At 35.3% G+C, this 20,826-nt stretch overlaps 1 long non-coding RNA gene and 1 pseudogene across 1 annotated transcript; one reads left to right on the top strand and one right to left on the bottom strand.

Annotated features, from left to right (window-relative positions):
• Positions 1 to 13,422, top strand: part of LOC139867916 (pre-mRNA-processing-splicing factor 8A-like) — a 111,074-nt pseudogene extending 97,652 nt beyond the window's left edge.
• Positions 10,015 to 12,803, bottom strand: LOC139866877 (uncharacterized). The gene is made up of 4 exons (XR_011765656.1): positions 12,437 to 12,803; positions 10,986 to 12,164; positions 10,812 to 10,886; positions 10,015 to 10,304 (listed from the first exon to the last, which is right to left on the bottom strand). It is a non-coding gene; the product is annotated as an uncharacterized lncRNA (long non-coding RNA).
• Positions 13,423 to 20,826: the final 7,404 nt, after the last annotated feature.

Below are 20,826 nucleotides of genomic sequence, written 5' to 3'. Positions count from 1 at the left end.
CGTCAGTTGGCCTCCACATCATCTGACGATTTGAAGAAATGCATGGTTATATATGGTCTAATAGTTAAGAGAGAAGAGATACATTCAATAGTTAAAGTCATAACAATCAACATCTTGAAGGTCAAAAATTCCATAAATTAAAGAATTTCAAAAATCTCAATATAATTAATTTACACAAATTATATCAATCAAACATGAAGGTATAAAAATTTAAATTCCAATTTTATCAAATTCTCATACGCTCAAGTGACCTTAGCATTATAACCAAAGTGTTAAAAGTGTGCCTAGGTGACCCAACTTCAAGCCTTTTCCATTATATTCTCTTTTATCTTTTTTTTTTTTTTTTTCCAAAATAATTAATTAATTTATACCAATCATGTTAGTATATACTCCTATTAAATATGTATAAACATCTAACAATATGGTAAAGAGTGTCCCTAGCCAAAATGGCTCGAACGTCATGGTAATTGGTGTATTGGTTATTACTCGACTTCCCAAAAAGAAGGTTATGGGATTGATTCCCATGAGCGCCGAAATATTTTCCTTAGGGTTACCCGCCCATTTCACGGGCCTCATGGGTTTCGAACGTTTCATGGGCCGTGTGTACTGTATATATTTCAGTGTGAACAAGTTACATTGTTGAAGCAAAGCTCATATCTTTTAATTAGAGGTTTTTGGTATATACTTATGATGATTATGACATTTTTTCTTTTTTATAGGAGCGTCAGAAAAATTACGTGAAAGGCGGCGGTCCCTATGTGACCCTAGAAGAAGCTGTGGCTATTTACGTCAACACTGTATAGTGGCCGGAATCAAAGAAAGTTATAATCTATAGCGTTGACTTAACTTCGTTGTGTTGCAAATGTAAGATTCTTATTCTTGCTCTTAAGAATAAAAGACTCTTACAGTTGCCACACAACGACGTTAAGTTAGCTTCAGAGAAAAGAACTGGGTTTGATTGAAAAAGCCTATGACAATGCACGCGAGGTGTTATCAAGAATAAAATTCATTTACTTACCCATAGAGCAAATAAGTTCTTGACATACACCACTTGTACGTATAGTTATCTTTATATTTGAATACTTTTCTTTTTTTGAAGAGCATCATACCTGAATACTAAGCCTTCGTTTGATTGTAAGTTGGCAGTGAATTTATGGATTTTTACAGCTATCTCATTCCAGTTTATGAGATTAAGTCACTCGACAAGATCACTGAAGCCTTCTTTTCTTTGAAAACATCGACTTGACGTTGCTCAACACGCTTCTAGGCTGATTCGTAGTCTTCAGTTTGCCGTTTTGCCGTCTGGGCGATGTGCTGAAGATACCCTCTTGTGTCTGAGCGGTATAAAGAACACTGGTATGAATTCAGTTTCTTTTAACGGTCTATTATTTTATCTTTATTAATATTTTTAATTTATTTATAAATTGTGAAACCTCTATTTGTAGAACATGTCCTTTTCAGTTACCTGTTGATGTTACTTATCGTGGATTTGTTTTGGAGTCCTCTTCTTCCTATCCAGGGAAAGTTCGGGTTAGCTATCAGAAATTGTTGAAGTGTTTTGTTTTGAATAAGCTGCAACATAGACAACATAAAGCTCAAAAGAAGAAGAAGAAGCATGTGTTCTGCTCTCTCCAGTGTTAGGATATTAGGATCCAAACAACGCAAGTGATTCTTCAAGATCACTCACCCACTTAATGAACGAAAGAATATAAATGCGAAAAAGTAAATCGACACAAGATATAACGTGGTTATATGCAATCGTTGTGATTGCTTTAGTCCACGGACCAACTAGAGATCGTTTATTTACTGAATATTTGAGAGTGGTGTGTTACAATGACTATGAATGAGCTCTATATATAGAGCAAACAAGAAACCAACCAAACTACAACTTGATCTTCAAGTGTGCTAGTAATCATGAAAGATAAACCAACTAGCCATGCTTTACACCCACTAATGACATGATCACAGCCACAATTAGTGGTGTAAAGCAACCCACTAAGCACCTAAAGTGAAAGGAGAATCAATCAAGATCGGATCCCATGTGTGCAAGTTGCCCACTTGCTGCCAGACATCGTGCGCGCCGTGCACACTTAAACGTGCGCGCCGTGCACACTCCCAATCTTCGAGCAAGCCTTCTGATCAAAACTTCTCTAGCGCGCGCAGGGAGCGCGCCGCGCACCATCACCGCGCACAATCAATTTGCTCTGTTTTTTATCTGTTTTTCTTTGTTTCACGCTTACCGAAATCTGCAAAATCTGCAAACAGTTTTTAGTGACACTTTTTCCAGTTTTGTTTAAATGTCTCCACACTCCAACATCCAGGCTCTGCTAAAATTTTCCAGACCAAAGAAGTTGATTGGACTGGAGTCTACAAGTTGGTAAGCAGGGAATACAACATGATCAATCTGTTAATTCATTGAAAGAATATCAGCTCTCTCCATACTATAATTTGAACTTAAAGCCTGTTTAGACTCTTACAACCAAGGGGCGTCAGAAGTCACGTTTGTGTGTGTGAGTGTTTTTTTCTAAGTTAATCTGGAATGTAAGTTGGGTCTGAACAATCTTTCCGTTTTATGAATTCTCAGAGGAAATTAAGCTGCAGAATAAGGCAACCATTTTGCAGCTTGTGAGTGAAGCATGGCGTTGTTGGAAGGCAAATATTTCCTGAAAGGTACCTTTATGTGAACCTGTTTCTTTCACATTTTTGATGCTTCCGGTGTTACATTTATCTTACATCGATGTTTATAGGTTCTCCATCTACGGGTTACAATCGAGAAAATAAAACAGATGCTGAGAGGGTATTAGAAAGGGTGCCACCCTTAATAAGACTGTCCGTAGGAATAATATGGGGAGATTGACTCGTCTTTGGCTGAAGGCGAACATGTATATATATTTTAGTGTGAACAAGTTACAATGTTGAAGCAAAGCTCGTATCTTTTAATGATATAAGGTATTTGGTATATACTTATGATGACTATGATATTGTGTCGTTTTTACATGAGCGTCATCATCATTACTTGAATGACGCGCAAGTTCTTGACATACCCCACTTGTACGTGTGGTTATCTTCATTTATGAATAATAAGCCTTCTTTTCATTGTAGGTTTGCATTGAGTTTATGGATTTATATAGCTTCCTCATTCCTGTTTATGAGATTAAACCACACACGAAAATCACTGACACATATGTTGATCTATATTTATGGTATGAAGGTGACAATCGTCATCTGTTTCTAGTTGTGTCAAGCCTGCAGATTCAGAACAATGATTATTCCTGATTACTTGCATCAGTGATTTTCTCGAGTGGCTCAACCTCATAAACTGCAGATCCATTTGATGATGCTCAACAAGCTTCTATGATCGGTCCTTCACCGCAATATTGCAGATTATGTGACTGCGAAGAATATTGTTGTACTGTCTTATAGAGACACGAGTCACACGAACGCATATGGGCTGATACATGGTCTTCAGTTTGTATCTTTTGTGGTACAGATTACGCAAGAATGAGGCTCATGAAAATATGGTTGGTTATAATAAATTAATTATGTTACATCTTACATGCAGTAGGGTTTTCGTAATTAGTTACAAGACTCATTTTTTATGCGTTGTTGTTTTAGTGGATCTTGGGAGAAGTCTTGTGGGAAATGAAGAATCTTCTTCATCACTATCACAACCTTACGCAATAATAAGCCTCATGAAAATATGGTTGGTTATAATAATTAGTGCTGACCCAATTTCCCCGAGAATGAGGCGCATGAAACATGACGGTAAACCATTTAATGTTACATCTTACATGCAATAGGGTTTTCGTAATTAGTTACAAGACTCATTTTTTATGCGTTTTTGTTTTAGTGGATCTTGGGAGAAGTGTCTTGTGGGAAATGAAGAATCGTCTTCCTCGGAGTATCACAACCCTGGAGTGGGACAATGTTCCTGTTTTTATCAAAGACGATCCAAACATGCTAATCTAGCATGTATATTTCTCGATCCTTGGTGACTTACTAATGTGACCAACATATCATACATCTATTAGATTTGGAACCGATTGGTCTTCTTCATGCCTCGTAAAATGACCCACCATATCATTATTTGTATTCCGACTGTAGTAGATCTCACTAAGTGGAATCAATATGCGACTCAGTATGTGACTCTGACTCGACTCTGACTCTGACTCAACTCACTGATAGCATACTAAACCCACCAATCTTCTTGGGCGTGTATAAGATTACCATTAAAAACCTATAAGCAGAAAATTATCAAACATATTGCGAAAAAAAAACTAACTTGAATCAGTATCGACAACTACTTTCTAGGCGTTTACGGATTCAAACCGATCATGATACGAGTTTTGAACTTGTTTTCACGATCTATGCATTGCTTCACGGAAATATGTCATCGAGCCTGTAAGATAGCAGAACTAGTGCTATTCCTGGCCTGATTGCAAAAGGAGATGAATTGAAAAGCAAGCTGAAGTGTGAAGTGCATGCCTATTTGATTTGTATGAGTTGATGGTCAACAACATTTAACTAGTGGAACACAACTCTAATATTGTGCACTTCACACTTCTTATTCCTTTTCAATCCATATTCTTCCGCAATCGGACAAGAAATAACCCTAATTTTGTTATCTTACGGGCCTTATGACGTACTTACGTGAAGCGATGAATAGATATGTTGGTCAACTGTGAAAACAAGTTCAAAACCCGTTTCATGATCGGTTTGAACTCATAATTGCTTAGAAGGTAGTTGTCGATACTAATTCAAGTTAGTTTTTTTCCGCAATATGTTTGATAATTTTGTGCTTATAGGTTTCCTAGTGTGATCTTCTATACGCGCAAGGATATTAGTGGACTTTGGTATGCCGTCAGTGAGTCACATATTGATTCCACCGAGTGAGATCTAACTACAGTCAGAAGACAAATATTGACATGGTGGATCATATTACGAGGCATGAAGAAGACCAATTGATTCCAAATCTACATAGTTATATATGGGTATTTTGCGCCCCAAATCTTAAGATGCTATGATTACGTATGTTGCATATCCGTTTCTTGATTGCTTTTCTTTTCTCAACAACCATGGGAGAGTGAGTTTATTGACTCACAGTGTGTATGGATAGATTATGTTTTGAAACGCTAAAAAGCTCACATGGAACCACTCGAGGACTTGGAGGGTATGAGTGGGCATATAATTTCTATCACTGTTGCAAAACACCCCGTCTCGACGTCTGTTGCGACGGTTTGGTGACTAGTCCGTCCTGTCTCAAAGAAAACCGTTTAATATGACAATCAACAGTCAAAATTCGGGTCAAAGTTGAAAAAATCAGGTGAAAGTCTCTCAAAATTCGAAAAAGTCAGGAAGTGGGTAAAATCGGTCAAATTTGTCGTATTTTAGTTTGATTTTTCTGTATAATATTAACGGTGATGGCAATTATGAGTACAAATTAGTCGATTAAAGTTTTTAGCTTTAAAATATGTACACATATATACATTTATATACTTATATATTTTAAAGTCAACTTTGGTCAATGTCCGTCTCGACCCCCGTCTCGACCCTTTTAGGACCCGACCGTCTCGACCCCGTCTTACGTCTTTTGCAACCTTGATTTCTATACATTATCACTATCATGTTACATGTAATATATATATATATATATATATATATATATATATATATATATATATATATATATATATATATATATATAGAGAGAGAGAGAGAGAGAGGGGGAGAGAGAGAGAGATTTAATAAGAGGGAATCACTTTTTTGAGGGAAGTGGGGGTAAGTAATTTTTTTTCGTTTTTGAAAAAAACTTTGTTCACGAACATTATAGATTAGATGAAAATATGAACATTTAAAAAAAACACTTTGTGATGAATGTCATTATTTTGACAGGAAAACGCTCGAAGAAAAAAATAAAAACATTCAATGCATTGAATGTTTTGTTGCTGAGTTTTTTTAAGGGGTTAGAAATTAGGGTTTAGAAATTAGGGTTTAGGGTTTAGGGTTTAGAAATTAGGGTTTGTATTAAATATTGTAACACGAACGATTTAGGGTTTAGGGTTTTGGGTTTTGGGTTGAGGGTTTGCGGAGTAAACCCGAAAACCCAAAACCCAAAACCCTAAACTCTAAATCGGGCTAAATTCGAAAAAAAAACACTTCACACAAGATGAAAACAAAACGATGCAAATAAACTCAGCAGCAAAACATTCAATGCATTGAATGTTTTTATTTTTTTCTTCGAGCATTTTTCCGCCAAAATAATGACATTCATCACAAAGTGTCTTTTTTAAATGTTCATATTTTCATCTAATCTATAATGTTCGTGAACAAAATTTTTTCAAAAAATGAATAAAATAAAAAATAATTTGCTTCCCCCTTCCCCTAGAAAAGTGTTTCCCTCTTGATTATGACCACACACACACACACACACAGATATATATATATATATATATATATATATATATATATATATATATATATATATATATATATATATATATATATATTCATCATATTATGTGGTAAAATATACAGTAATATTGATAGACATTCATATTGTACGTGAAATGTGTGTTATAAGATCCGTAACTGTTTCAGTGAATTTTTTTTTTAAATAGTAATTATTGAAACACCATTTACAAAACTAGAAATTTTGAAATGATTTTTACAAATCTAGTAAAACCGGTGTTTGAAACATCGGGTTGCAACTTTTCACACCAAACCGGCTTTTCAAACGCCGGTTTGTGTACTTCTTATCATTTGGTCAAACATCCAACGACACAGGTGGAAACGGGTGACATAAAAGCATCTGATAATGGAACAATCCGGAAAAAGTGTACCCAAACCGGCGTTTGAAACACCGGTTTGGGGTGAAAAATGGCAAACCGGTGTTTCAAACACCGGTTTTACTAGTTTTATAAAAATTCTTTCTCAAATTACTAGTTCTGTAAACATGTCCCCAATTATTACTAGTTCAAAAAAAAAAAAAATTCTTCAAGACTCCATGGATCGTGGAATACCAAGAATTTTTACCTTGTTTCAGGTTCTTGAACAAAATCCATTTTGGTGGACCCATCGGAGGCACGATGGTGAACTTTGGAGCTTAGAGAATTACAAGATGTTATTCAAGCACTTGGTTGTGTCGAGGGAATTGTAAGATCGCATAGCCCAAACACAATGTCCTGCAATATAAGCCCAAGAGTCCATCCTTTTCTAAAACCAATTGGTATTAGAGGGACTTCCCCTTAGACTTATATACATACATTTGTTTTTGTCTCCCTCCTATGTGGGATAGGTTTGCACTCCAACAATCCTCCCTTCAAACCGAAGACCACATCACCGAGCCTCCCGCCATCTTATATCACCGGTCTCTTTTCTTTCACTTTTCTTTCACTACCGGGACATGCCTCTTATACCGCCGATCTCTTTCTTTCACTTTTCTTTCACCATCGGGACACGCCGCACTTCCACGCCTTGGGAAGGAAGACTTTCGATATAAGGCACCATGACTCAATTATCGTTGGCAAACTGAGGGGTGTGCCATGTCGCACCGTGCGCTTAGGGGTGCGCCACCACTGCGTTGTTCACCACATCGAGCTATAGCCTAGCTCTGATACCATTTGTAAGATCGCATAGCCCAAACACAATGTCCTGCAATATAAGCCCAAGAGTCCATCCTTTTCTAAAACCAATTGGTATTAGAGGGACTTCCCCTTAGACTTATATACATACATTTGTTTTTGTCTCCCTCCTATGTGAGATAGGTTTGCACCCCAACAGGAATTCTGGACCATACACTGTTCAAGGGAACATAATACATCCAAAGTCAAAAACAATAGAAAAGTCGGGTTTATATATACATATATATACATTTATGAAGGATCGTTTTTAGGTCCACCACCATGTATTAATCTATTCATTCCACGCTACTTCTGCGGACACGTTCAATACCATCTCGACTCTTCCCAGACACCCGACCTCCTCCTCGGTCACGTCCATAGTCATCTCGGTTTGAACTTCCGCTACCATTCTGCACCGTCCACACATCTGGGCTATAACCAGGCTCTGATACCATTTGAAGGATCGTTTTTAGGTCCACCACCATGTACAACATATAAGCTTATGAGTTCCACATTTCTCTAAAACCAATTGGTGATAGAGGGAGGTTCCCATAAGCTTATATATGCACATTTGTTTCTTTCATTTTTCGATGTGGGACATAATGAATCGATTAGCTCCAACAATATATGCATATATATACATATATATAAATCGAATTCTATTATGCATTATTTGTGTGTGAAGTACAAGTCGTTAATGCACAAACAGTAATCAAAAAGGTAAGTGGATTTATCATCTCCCATATATTCAACTAAAAACCCGACTTCTCAATTGTTTTTGATTTTGGATGTGATCATTTTTTATTTTATTATTTTTCGAGTCTTCCATCTTGAAAGGATCTGTTTCTGGAGAAAGCATCAGGTTTTGAGCATTCAATGAGGTACACAAATCGACTAATGATCAGATCGAGATGACCCAAATTCCAAACCGTAGGCTTTCACTTTGGTGGTCGCCTACCATTAACCGAGCTACTATTTACGATGGTTTCCAAGTGCCACTAGACTGGAGTGGAATTTTCTTGCACGGGAAGATTCTCACCGTTAAGATCTCTCTTGTCCAGATCATCCGTGATCAGTTGTGGAAAAAGGTCCACGAGAGTGTTGTGATGGATCTCTTTCAACTACTGAATCGGGATTTGAAGATCATTTATATGCATAGGGAGAAACGGTTGAGAAAGAGTTACAATACGAACAGTTCACATCCTGATATTTTCTATGTCGTGAAGAAATGGTTTTGGGGGATTCGTCTCTTGATATCTGAGCATGAACAACTTACATTGTGCTTTTGGTTATGGCACAATTTGTTTTGGTCTATTCTAACTGATCATATAAGGAAGATTATGAAGGTATTTTACAATGTTATCCTGTTTATATTATAGTTGCTATGGTATTTAACTCTTTATTTATTGAGGATTTGTATTTAGGTATGTACAAGTTGATGTTCCTTTTTGCTATGCAGTCAAATCCAGCTTTGTATGTTTTAAGAGAACGTATAAAGAAAGGATTACAACTGTATTCATCGGAGCCGAATATGTCTTCTCAGAATTATGAGGAAATCTTCGACAATCAAATTCTCTGGTTTGTTTATGATACAAATGCATGTCCAATCCGATGAGAGGGCAGCTATATGAGAAAATATTTTCTTTACGTGACAATCAGTTCTTCGTAGAGGTTGCGAAATGGGCGTAACTGGTGTGGGTTGGGTATTGGGTCAAAATAGACGAGGGTCAAAATATATTTTGTATATTCGAAACGGCATTTTGGAAATGCATGTCTCCACCTGCAATGTGTCAACATGCTATTTTTGTAGTTGGTATACGGTATACCATTAGTTTGTCTTTAAATCATATCAATATTAGTGTACATGATATTAAAGTATTGATTCATGTAGACGTATCACTACAACAAAGTATGCGGATATACACGCTTTTTTAGTGGTTTACTCACACTTAGAATTGTGTCCATATTTGTTGCTTACGCTTGTATGATCCGTGTGGAATATGGGCGCAACAAAATTTCTTCAATTATACACGCTTGTTTGTGTGAAAGATTTGTTCAGCTCTTCACATTAAGAAGCGTGAAGATATAGAGTTAAATCTTCACGCTTTTAAATGTTAACCAATTATTTCAACACTCGCAATTCAAAGCGTGTAGTTCTAGTCAAAATTTTCATGTATTCATTATTCACAAGCTTGAGCGTGAGCAATTGAAATTTTTCATAATAAATTATAATAATTATTTACAAGCATGAGCGTGAGCAATTGAAATTTTTCATAATAGATTATATATATATATATATATATATATATATATATATATATATATATATACATACATATAATTATTATTGGTCATTTAGTTACGGCTAGAGAATATGTTTTATTATATTGTAACAAAAACATGGGTGACATTCTTTAAAGAAAATATTATTACAATGCAAAGTTAAGTTTTAAATACATATTACAAGTCTATTAACATCTACTTTACTAATAGACGAAACAAGTATCAGTATGGCCCTTGCGTTGAATGGGTACGTTTGGGTTCTTGTGCATTCCAGGAGTCGACAGCAGTATGTAGTACGTGATGATCTCCGAGGTAAAGGTGGTCCAGCGTTGATACACCTTCACTTCTATCGTTTTTACTTGTGATTCGGACTAAGATCTTACAACTATTGGTTGTTCCGTTCTGCAAAGATCAAGAGGTTAATAAGATGTGGTTATAATTTCATTCATAATAATGTATTTCAAACAGTTTCTAAGAGGCTGCTTGCATCTAAACATCAAATTCTTACAACTTCAAAAAGAATGCAAATAGATAATACACACCATTGAAATTCTATATTTGCAAAGCCATATACAAATATGTAAATTGAATTGTAAAACAGAAGCCACAAATATAAGGTTGTAACAAAGATATGCCTTATGGCAAAAAAAAAAATTATAAGGAATACAGATAAAAGCTTATGAAGTAATACCTTCTGTAACAGCATGAGAAGCAAACTCAAAAGAAAATGGTAGAAGATTTTATGATAAATTTTTTGTGGATTAACAAAACGTTGAGCATCTAATCTATGAACGTGTGCAGTTAACAATGCACACAACATAAGAGAAGAGGTCACATTACATCACAAAATAACAATATACATATCTAAAATAACAATTAATATAGCAAAGCATGAATCTTAAAAAGAACCTCTGTTTGTACAAAATCGAACAGCGCTTGCAGAAGAGCTCCCGACAGAAGCAACAGAAACATTGGTTACCGCAGCTGAACTCATTAACAGATAATAAAGAATATAATATGAATCTTGTATAGAGTAGAACTTAAGTATCCATGAATAATAGTAACAAATAAGAAAGGTTGAACCTTGAATCTATGATATTGATCAACTGCTTGATCAACATTGCTAAAATCAACTATCCTTCCTGTTGGTATCATCATCATCATCATCACATTAACATATCTGGTTTACACAAATACCAATCATCATAACCGAACATATATAATCATGTATGCATATGGATGTATACCTTTCCATAACGGCATTACGTCATAATTTTATGTATCATAGATGTGTATCCTTATTGTTACACCATATGTATGATACTCTAGCATCTGTTTAATAATTGATGTTTCAAGGCTATCAAGAAGTAAACAACTGAAAAGAGAACTTGTAAAGGCAACCCAAAACTATTAAAGTAAGTTTTATGATCTTTAACACCCAAATAATATACAATACTAGATACAAATACTACTTGAGGAGAAAGAAACAAAAAATATGTATATATAGTGTATATATATTACTTGAGGCCACCAAAATATTGAGTACAAGCATACAACACAGATCAATTATCATTTTGGCATATCCTTTATATAGTAGTTCCCTTTGATGTCCTAATAACATGAATGATCTAGATGCATATACACATTGTAAGATTTTTACCAAGAGAATGGTTAACAGTTCAATTCATGCACAATGCTCGAAGTTTTTGATTCATTAGTGCATCAATAGCTTGGTACTTGGTGGTATCAATCACTTAAACCAATAGCAATAAACTCTGTAGCTAATAAACAACTAACTTCGAGCCTATTTGTGACCTAATATGAGTAATCAAACAACGCATGGACCTATTTGAGACATCAATACAAATTCCACATACAAAGTAAGAAGAATTAATTTTAAATCCCTAAATATCAGTCAATAAGTATGTAATTGGAAGAAATGCACCAATTACTCAACTAAACAAGTGACTAACAACATTAATTAACATCGAAACCCTGTCTGAATGAATTAATTGAACGAACTTAAACATAATCGAGTATATGAACAGATATTAAAAACGAAATGACGAGTCTACCTCCTCATACAAACAGTTCACAGCGGTTACATGTTTGCCCTTAACAAGATCATTCTGCATAATGTAAAGTCATGCAACTGTCAATACACAAGTAAAATCTAACCTCTACATGTGGTATGAGAGATAAAGAAAAGCTTTCTCATCGATCATCATCTTCCGAATTCATCAACTGCCGTTCAAGTTTGACCTACGGTTGACCACAATAATCGATCAAAGATTGTAGAGCTGTAGAGTCGAAATTAAAAACTTATTTAAGTTCACAATCATCCACTCTACCTTCGTCATTCACTGTTTCATATTTACACAAACATTTGAGCTAAAAATCTATCGATCAAAGGTTTAGCCTAAAAGTCAAATTAATCGATATCAAGAGATTTATGTGTTTTTAAGAACTGAATTCGATTAACGAGTGTTAGTCGAAGTATAAGTGATCAATTTCGATTAAATTCATGTATTTACCTTCACTTTTGGTCAGTTTCTGAATTCCACCGCCGTAAATCACCGGAAAACTCATACTAATTGGAGAAATCAGTTGCAAGTTAACACGCATCTGATTTACTTTCAAACTTCCTTACGCGTGTATCATCAACAATTCAAATCTCAGAAACGTATCGGTTTAATTACTCACGCATTGTTCTTCGATTGAAAATTGAAACATAGTTCTTTAATTCCTCGCACGCATATGTATTTAAATTAAGTTTCCGGAAACAATTTTACATCAATATACGAGCTCATGAAAACAAATTGAAATTAGGGTTCATTATTTTTCAATTGGGGAAGAATACGTGTGTGTGTTTGGAGGAGAAGAAGGTTAAAAAGGGCGCGTCCGTTTGTTTCATTTAAGTCAATCGTCGGTTTGTTTGCTAGCCTAAAACAAGTAAGGACCAAAATAAAAATTTATGAATAAATTATAAGGAGTACATCAATAAAAGTTCACGCTTTTGTATGTGTTCACAATTTTTATCAATCTCCACGCTTTAGTATGTGTACTTCACTTTAATTTATTCACGCTTCTAACTATGGGCTATTTTTACTCAATTATGTGTGTGCAGATTCGTTAGTACACATTTAAAAGTGTGGTTAATTTTCATCACATTCATGAGCGTGAACAAGTTAAAAAAAATTTACACACTTGACTCAAGCGTGGAAAAATAACCATGCAGAATCTGCATTTTTGTTGTAGTGTATACACTTCATCGAGTTGTTAAGGTAAAGGTTTTGGAAACCATTTTTAACATAGTTTTTGTGCACATAACAATGTTTTATTTACAAAATGGTTGACAAATTACTGATCTGGATTTTTTCAGGACTTTCAATTTTATCTTGTTGCTGGCAGATTCCATTTGCTCACTCCTCACTTAATCATGATGACATATTTATCTTGGATACAATGTATACGATATTATATATTAATGGTCCCAGTTCATGCATTCAAGAAAGGGCTAAAGTGTTAGAGGTTGTGCCGTTGTGCAACATCTTAAAAATACTTAGCATGATGGGGAGTGCGACATAAGCCACACTTGGTAACTTGAAACTTTAATACCGGTATTTAAAATTTGATTGGTCATCATAATTGAATTCAGATTTGTGGATACAGGATGGAAAATTGATGTCTGATGGTGTGGGTTTAAAAAGGTAAGCTATATCTATAAGGCTTTTTGTTTCGGTCGTGTATAAACTATATATGTCAAGGCGGTGGATGAGCTTGGATTAGAGAGAGCACTCTTGACACGTAAATTTGGAAGAATGTTTGAAATTGTGATGTATTTTTCTCAATTTAACGATCAACAAGTTGTCTTAATGATTCCACGTCTATGTTATGTACTTTGCATAGGCTCTATTTATCACAATGTTACTTTTCTTTAATAATGTTCCTGATCCTATTCTAACTTATATTTTGGGATAAGATTAAGTTTGAGAAAGTAACCCTAATATATACTCGGGTGTGGAACCTGTGCAATATTTGACTTTTGAGGAGGTAGCCGAAAGCTCGAGTATATTGGTGTCCAGGTCCATTAAGAATATCAGGAAGTCAAGGAACACTTGACATTTTGAAATGTAATTCGATGCATCTACGAGTAATTTTTTGTTAATAAACAATTAAGGTAACATATGCAGGTTGTATGCCAATGTCCATGTACATACGAATTTTCAATATCAACGCAACTAATGAATTAGGGACTTATATAACATATACCATCTTTCAATATCAACGCAACTAATGAATTAGGGACTTATACATTATATTTTATATACTATCTATTTCTCCTTCTATATACTAGTGAATCAAATGCTAAAGTTTTTCATAAGAACATATCAAAAAATGTCATTAATTTTTTTTTTAACGGCGATTTTTTGGCATAAGTAGATCATTTATTTCAAAGACCCTCATCATTTACACGTAACATACACGTTCGGGCGGAAACCCGAACCCGATCGACGGTACCCGGGAACACAACCATTCGGGCAGTGGTTAGGGTAGAGGTCCGTGAACGAATATGGTAAAACCTCCCTATAAGGTCAATATATATACCACCATTATTGGTGTTCAATTGGTTTAAAACATGTCATTATATTAACTCTTCCGACACGTATTCAAGGGACATATAGTTTGTTATTAAATAATGAGCGTATATGTATTAAATTGTTGTAGGAATTTTCTAAAGAAACCTTGTGGGACATCCATAAAAAAAATCTATATATTAAGGGGAGATGCATCTTTTAAAGTGTCATATCAAAATATTTTTTATGAGAAAATATAATTTTTTTACCTGTTTATAGTGTTTATAAAAGTGAATTGTTAATTTTGAACAAAAACTACAATTAAATACGTAGTGAATATAGGATTGAAAGAATATTAAAAATTTAAAATACAACGTTTAAAGTGAGTTGAGATACTTGACTCGGTACAAATTTTAAAGCGAGTTCACACAATATTTACTGGAGTTGACACAAATTTTAAAGTTAGTGTTGAGAAAAGCGACACCGAATTATAGCAAACCGCTAGTAATAAATGAAATAGCGACAATAAAGAGACACCGAGATTTAACGTGGAAAACCCCAATAGGGTAAAAACCACGGGCATGGAAAGAAACGTTTCACTAATAAGAATAATAGGAATTACAACTTCTCTCTAATTACAAGGATAATCACTAATCTTTATATCTCTTGTAATTAGGAGACTAAACACTCAAACTCTCTAATAACTCTTTTAGTACAATGGAGAATGTATGAATTTTGGGATGAAGAGAATGAACTATCTCATACCTCTATTTATAGTAAATGAGATTGAGGTTGGTAAGTCTAAAATGGAATCAAATTTGTCTACAAATTGTAGGCACCAACCAATATCATATTACCACAATATACATGTGGTGTTTGACTATATCACCCATTTACCAACCATCTGTCGTCCACTATTATTTCAACAATCTCCCACTTGAAGATTTGATTGAAGCTCAATCAATCTTCACACGATAATCCTTCCTTGCCAATGATGTTGCTTACGTCTCTCCTAGGCCGCATGAGGAACGGCACCAAATAAACTTGTCACGGTTGATTGACTTTGTTAGAAAATCAGCTACATTGTCGTCAGTATGAATTTTCCGCATATCCACGGTTCCTTCTTCCACTTTCTCACGAACGAAGTGATACTGAACTCGTATATGCTTTGTCTTTGAATGAAATGTTGGATTCCTTGCAAGATGCAAGCACTCTGGTTGTCACAAAATAGAGTGATATTCTTTTGTTTGTGTCCGAGTTTCTCCAACAACATCTTCAACCATACTGCCTCTTTAGTAGCTTGAGTAGCTGCTACATATAAAGCCTCTGTTATTGTTATTGACGTCGCCACAATTGACTGCAGTTTTGAAACCTAGCTTACTATTCCACCACAAAGTGTGAAAACATATGCAGTGGTAGATTTACTTTTATCGATATCACATGCATAAGCTGAATCAACATACCCTTTGACAATAAATTTCGGTTCCCCATAACATAATGCAACATCTAAGGTTCCCTTGATGTATTTAAGGATCCTCTTTACCGCATTCCAATGCTCTTTACCAGGATTTGCCATGAACCGACTAACTACTCCCACTGCATGTGCAACGTCTGGTCTTGTACATATCATTGCGAACATTAAACTTCCCATTGCTGATGCATACGGTACGCGAGACATCTCCTTCCTCTCGTATTCACTGCTAGGACACATAACGGAAGATAACTTGAGATTAGTAGGAAGTGGGGTTGAGATTGGCTTACTATCTTGCATATTGAAACGCTCCAAGATTTTCCTCAAATAATTCTTTTGAGAAAGCCAAATCTTCCTATTATCTCTGTCTCGGTGAATTTGCATCCCTAGAATCTTGTTTGCGGCACCCAAGTCTTTCATTTCAAACTCCCTAGCCAATTGAGCCTTCAGCTTATTAATACGATCTTTGTTGGGGCCTGCAACCAACATGTCGTCTATATATAACAGCAAAATGACAAAATCATTGTGTGATGTCCCGTACAAAATTTACGTGTACGGATCATCAACAACAGGATCATTACAAGGTCAAACACTATATGCTGTTTTAAAATAAGTTTGCATTCATAAAACGGAGTGACGTCTTAACCAACACTAAAAGTTTTACAACCGATAGTGTGCTTCTACGAATAGAAGGCAATAATAATAGTACGTGACCCATAGGTCGTTACAAATTCATTGTTCAAAAATAATAAAGTTTGTGAATGCAAGATAAACGTTTCATGTGAAGACATCTCTAACACAAGCAGCGGGTGTCTAAAACAAGACTACAACAGCGGAAGCAAACAAACCTTAAGTACCTGAGAAAAACATGCTTAAAAACGTCAACACAAAGGTTGGTGAGCTATAGTTTAAGTATAATAGTAATGTAAGGTAGGCCACGAGATTTCAGTGTTTCAAAACAGTATGAAAAGTATATGTATAACCGTGGGCACTTGGTAACTAACTTAACGTAAATAACACCCCCTAAAAGTACACTTGGCGAGTGCGTAAGTTTACGAAGTATTAAACACCCGTTAAATGCTAGCGCTACTAGCCCGAGTGGGGATGTCAAACCCTATGGATCCATATCTAAGATTCGCGTTCACCGGTTCAAAGACTAATGACTAAATGTTACCGAACTAGGGGGAAAGTTTATGCCGTTGTATAACCCACACATATATAAAGTTTAAGTACTCGTGCCTAGTATGTAAAACGTAAAATGCGCATATATTCTCAGTTCCCGAAATAGTTAAAGTAAAAAGGGATTCTATAACTCACAGTAAAAAGCAATAAAAGTCGATATGCGGAAACAGTAAGCAAGTGGTTGGTCCGAAAGGTCCTCAACCTAAGTCAAAAGTTACTAAGTCAGTAAATTGTTCTCAAAGGTTTAAAAGTATGTAAATTAGGTCTTAAGTATCATCATCATTCATCATTAATAAAAAAAAAGTGTAAAGTAAGTTTCAATCAAGAATAGAGTTTGAAATAAAGGCCGACTTCGTTCAGTTGCCACGACATCTATACAAACTGAAATGAGGTGAGACCAGTGGCTATGGCTCCGTATATGAGTTCCCTAGAGGCTGACCAATTTCCAGAACCAAACTCGTCATCGTTTGACCGTGGAGACGGTTTAAGTGCAAGTAGGTCAGAAATTTCAGCACAATGTTAAAAGGGTGTAGCGACTTTCGGATGGCCATAAATCCTAAACCGTAACTCGGATTAAGACGAGGTCTAAACGGAAAATCATCTACTCAAACCGAACTAGCTGGAAATCAACTTTTCCAGTAGCCCAGGTTAATGATCAGTTCCAGAAAATAGTAATTAAGGTGTTCCGGTGGGTTCTTGGTGCTTGATGCTCATCACGGTTCTCATCCTTGATGCTTATAGCATCAAGTGTACAACTCGTTGATGTGTTTGCATCATATTAACCAAGTTTTGACCATCATAACACTAGTGTAAGTCTAAGATATGTAGCACAACTCAATTAAGGGTTGTAAGTAGTTTGATGAACCAAAGTTACATCAAGATCTTAGATCCGACACATACATGAGTTCTAATAGTAATATTAAGCTACAAACTTGAAAGTAAACTAAATAAACAAGATCTTAAGTTGTAGAACTTAGATCTTAGCTAGATCTTAAAGATCCTAGACTAGAAAGTCTAGATCTAGTGTTCTTAAGTTAGATCCTAAGTTATAGAACTTGGATCTTCACTTTAATGAAACCATAAGTTATGAAACTTAGATTTTCAACTTGTAAAATGTATATAAGCTTATAAGCTCTTGTTTACAAAAAATTTGGAAGACTATAAGTTATAGAAACTTAGATCCAACACAAGTGTAAGAAGTTATAACTAGAAAGTTATACTTTCATGTTCTTGAACTTATAAAGTTAACTTTAGTTTCAAGAAATATGAGATCAAGTTTAACTAGTAATACTTGACCAAATTAACAACATCACAACTTTAAAGTACTTACAAAAGAAAGAAAAAAACTAAAGTTACAAGTATTATGTTCATGTTTGTTTCATACTTAAGAATATTCAAGTCAAGCTTGGATCTTAAGAATTTAAGTCTACAAAACATGAACACACGTATGATTATAAAGTTTATGAACTTTAAATCTTATGAAATTTAAGTGTAGACCCATAAACTAATAAGTTTATATTCTTGTTCTTGGCTCTTCATCAAACAAAAGATGGAAGTAACCAAGATTACATGAAGATACAAGTTATAGAACTTGATCTTTAACAACAACAAACAACAATAAACTACAACTAGTAAATGATGATGATGGATGTCGATTTTAAGGAGAAAAAGAAAGAAGAAATAAAGTTTGTAACTTACAAAGTTTGAGAGAAATATGAGAGCAAATGAAAGTGTGTAAGTATGTGTGTGTAAATGTGAGATAATACTTGCAAATAAGTAACCAAAAAAAAAAAGTTTGAACTCTCCCTCCCATCATAGTTGGCCGACGGTTTGGGCACAAAAGGGGAAAGGTCAAAAGCTCACTTTCATGCATGGGGGAATGGTGTAAGCTTAAAATGGTATTAAAGTTAAATTGCATGGGAGCTTGGTGCTAGCATGCTTGTGACAAGTCTCTTCATTCACTAATTAATCTTGTTTAAGTCTTAATAAGTTACTAGCATAAAAGTGGGCTCCTAATTAATCCATTAAGAGAAGTAGGGTGGGCTTCCAAGTCCATTAATACAAGCCCAAGTCCAAGTAAGCAACAAATCAAATAAAAGCCCAAGTAATTAACTACTTGCATTAGTTAATTAAAAATGATTAATAATAATTAATCATGAACGTAAATAATATCCAAAATATTATTCGTGAAAAGTAGTGTGTCACAAAGACGAGTCGGGACATGTAAAGATCAAATACGACAACAAGTAAATGTATAAAAATACATTAATTAAAGCGCAAGTATTAATATCAAATATTAATAGATAAAAGTTGGAAAATCCAGGGTCGTTACACATTGTCCCCAAACCCCTTGAAATATGCACAAGGGTCTGCATAAAGTCTGTTATATTCAAGGCTCATTATGAAAGAATCAAATCTCTTGTATCAACATATCGGCGCTTGTTTGAGACCATACAGAGATTTCTTTAACCTGCAAACCAAGTTCTTTTTTCCTTGTAGTTCAAAACCTTCTGGTTGAAGCATATAAATTTCTTCTTCAAGATTTCCATGAAGAAATGCAGTTTTCACATCTAGCTGCTCTAGATGCAAATTAAATGTAGCACACATCGCTAGAACTACTCGAATTGTTGTAAGTCGAACCACAGGAGAAAATATTTCATTAAAGTCTTTACCTTCTTTCTGAGCATATCCTTTAACCACCAGTCTTGCACGATACCGCTCCACTTGATCATCGCCATTTCGATTGATCTTATACACCCATTTATTTCCAATAGGTTTTCTACCTTTCGGCAATGGCACAAGTTCCCATGTTTGATTTTTATGAAGAGCTTCAATTTCTTCCTGCATAGCTGTCATCCACTGAGATGCATCTGAATGATTCAGTGCCTCGCAAAGAGTTGTTGGTTCTCCTTCCTCTGTTAGAAGACAATATGCAACATTGCTTTCCATAATATAATCCGAGTGCCACCCTGGACGTTTCCTTTCCCGATTAGAAATACGAGTCGCTGGAGCTTCATCAACGACTACTTGATTTTCATCGTGCTCTGGTACTGCTTCAGAAGAATCTTTATGAAATTCATTACACACCTATATCGGTATAGTTTCTTTTGAAGTGCTAACATCTTCAAGATCTTTGTCTTCTGTAAAGACAACATCTCTGCTGATGACTACTTTGTGGGCAGTGGGATCCCACGAGCGATACCCCTTAAGTCCATTAGCATACCCCAAGAACAAACACTTTCTGGACTTTGGATTCAATTTTGTCGTTTCTTGAGAATTGTACATTACGTACACAGGATTTCCAAATACATGAAGGTCAGAATAATCAACTAGTTTTCCAGTCCACATCTCCATCGGCGATTTCAACTCAATTGCAGTTGATGGTGACCGATTTATCATGTAACAGGCAGTACTTACTGCTTCTGCCCATAATGATTTCCCCAAGCTTGCAGTTGCCAACATCGCCCTTGTTCTATCTAATAAGGTTATGTTCATCCGCTCTGCCACTCCGTTTTGTTGAGGATTGTATGCCTTCGTGAACTGCCTTTTGATACCTTCTTGTTTGCAGAACTTATCAAATTCATCACCAATGTATTCTCCTCCATTATCAGTCCTTAAACACTTGATCTTTTTACCAGATTCAAGTTCAACCCGCGCTTTGTAAACTTTGAAAACTTCAAACACATCCGCCTTT

This window comes from Rutidosis leptorrhynchoides, chromosome 9, assembly GCF_046630445.1.
Source record: "Rutidosis leptorrhynchoides isolate AG116_Rl617_1_P2 chromosome 9, CSIRO_AGI_Rlap_v1, whole genome shotgun sequence".
NCBI lineage: Eukaryota > Viridiplantae > Streptophyta > Magnoliopsida > Asterales > Asteraceae > Rutidosis > Rutidosis leptorrhynchoides.
This window is presented reverse-complemented; position numbering and strand designations above follow the sequence as displayed.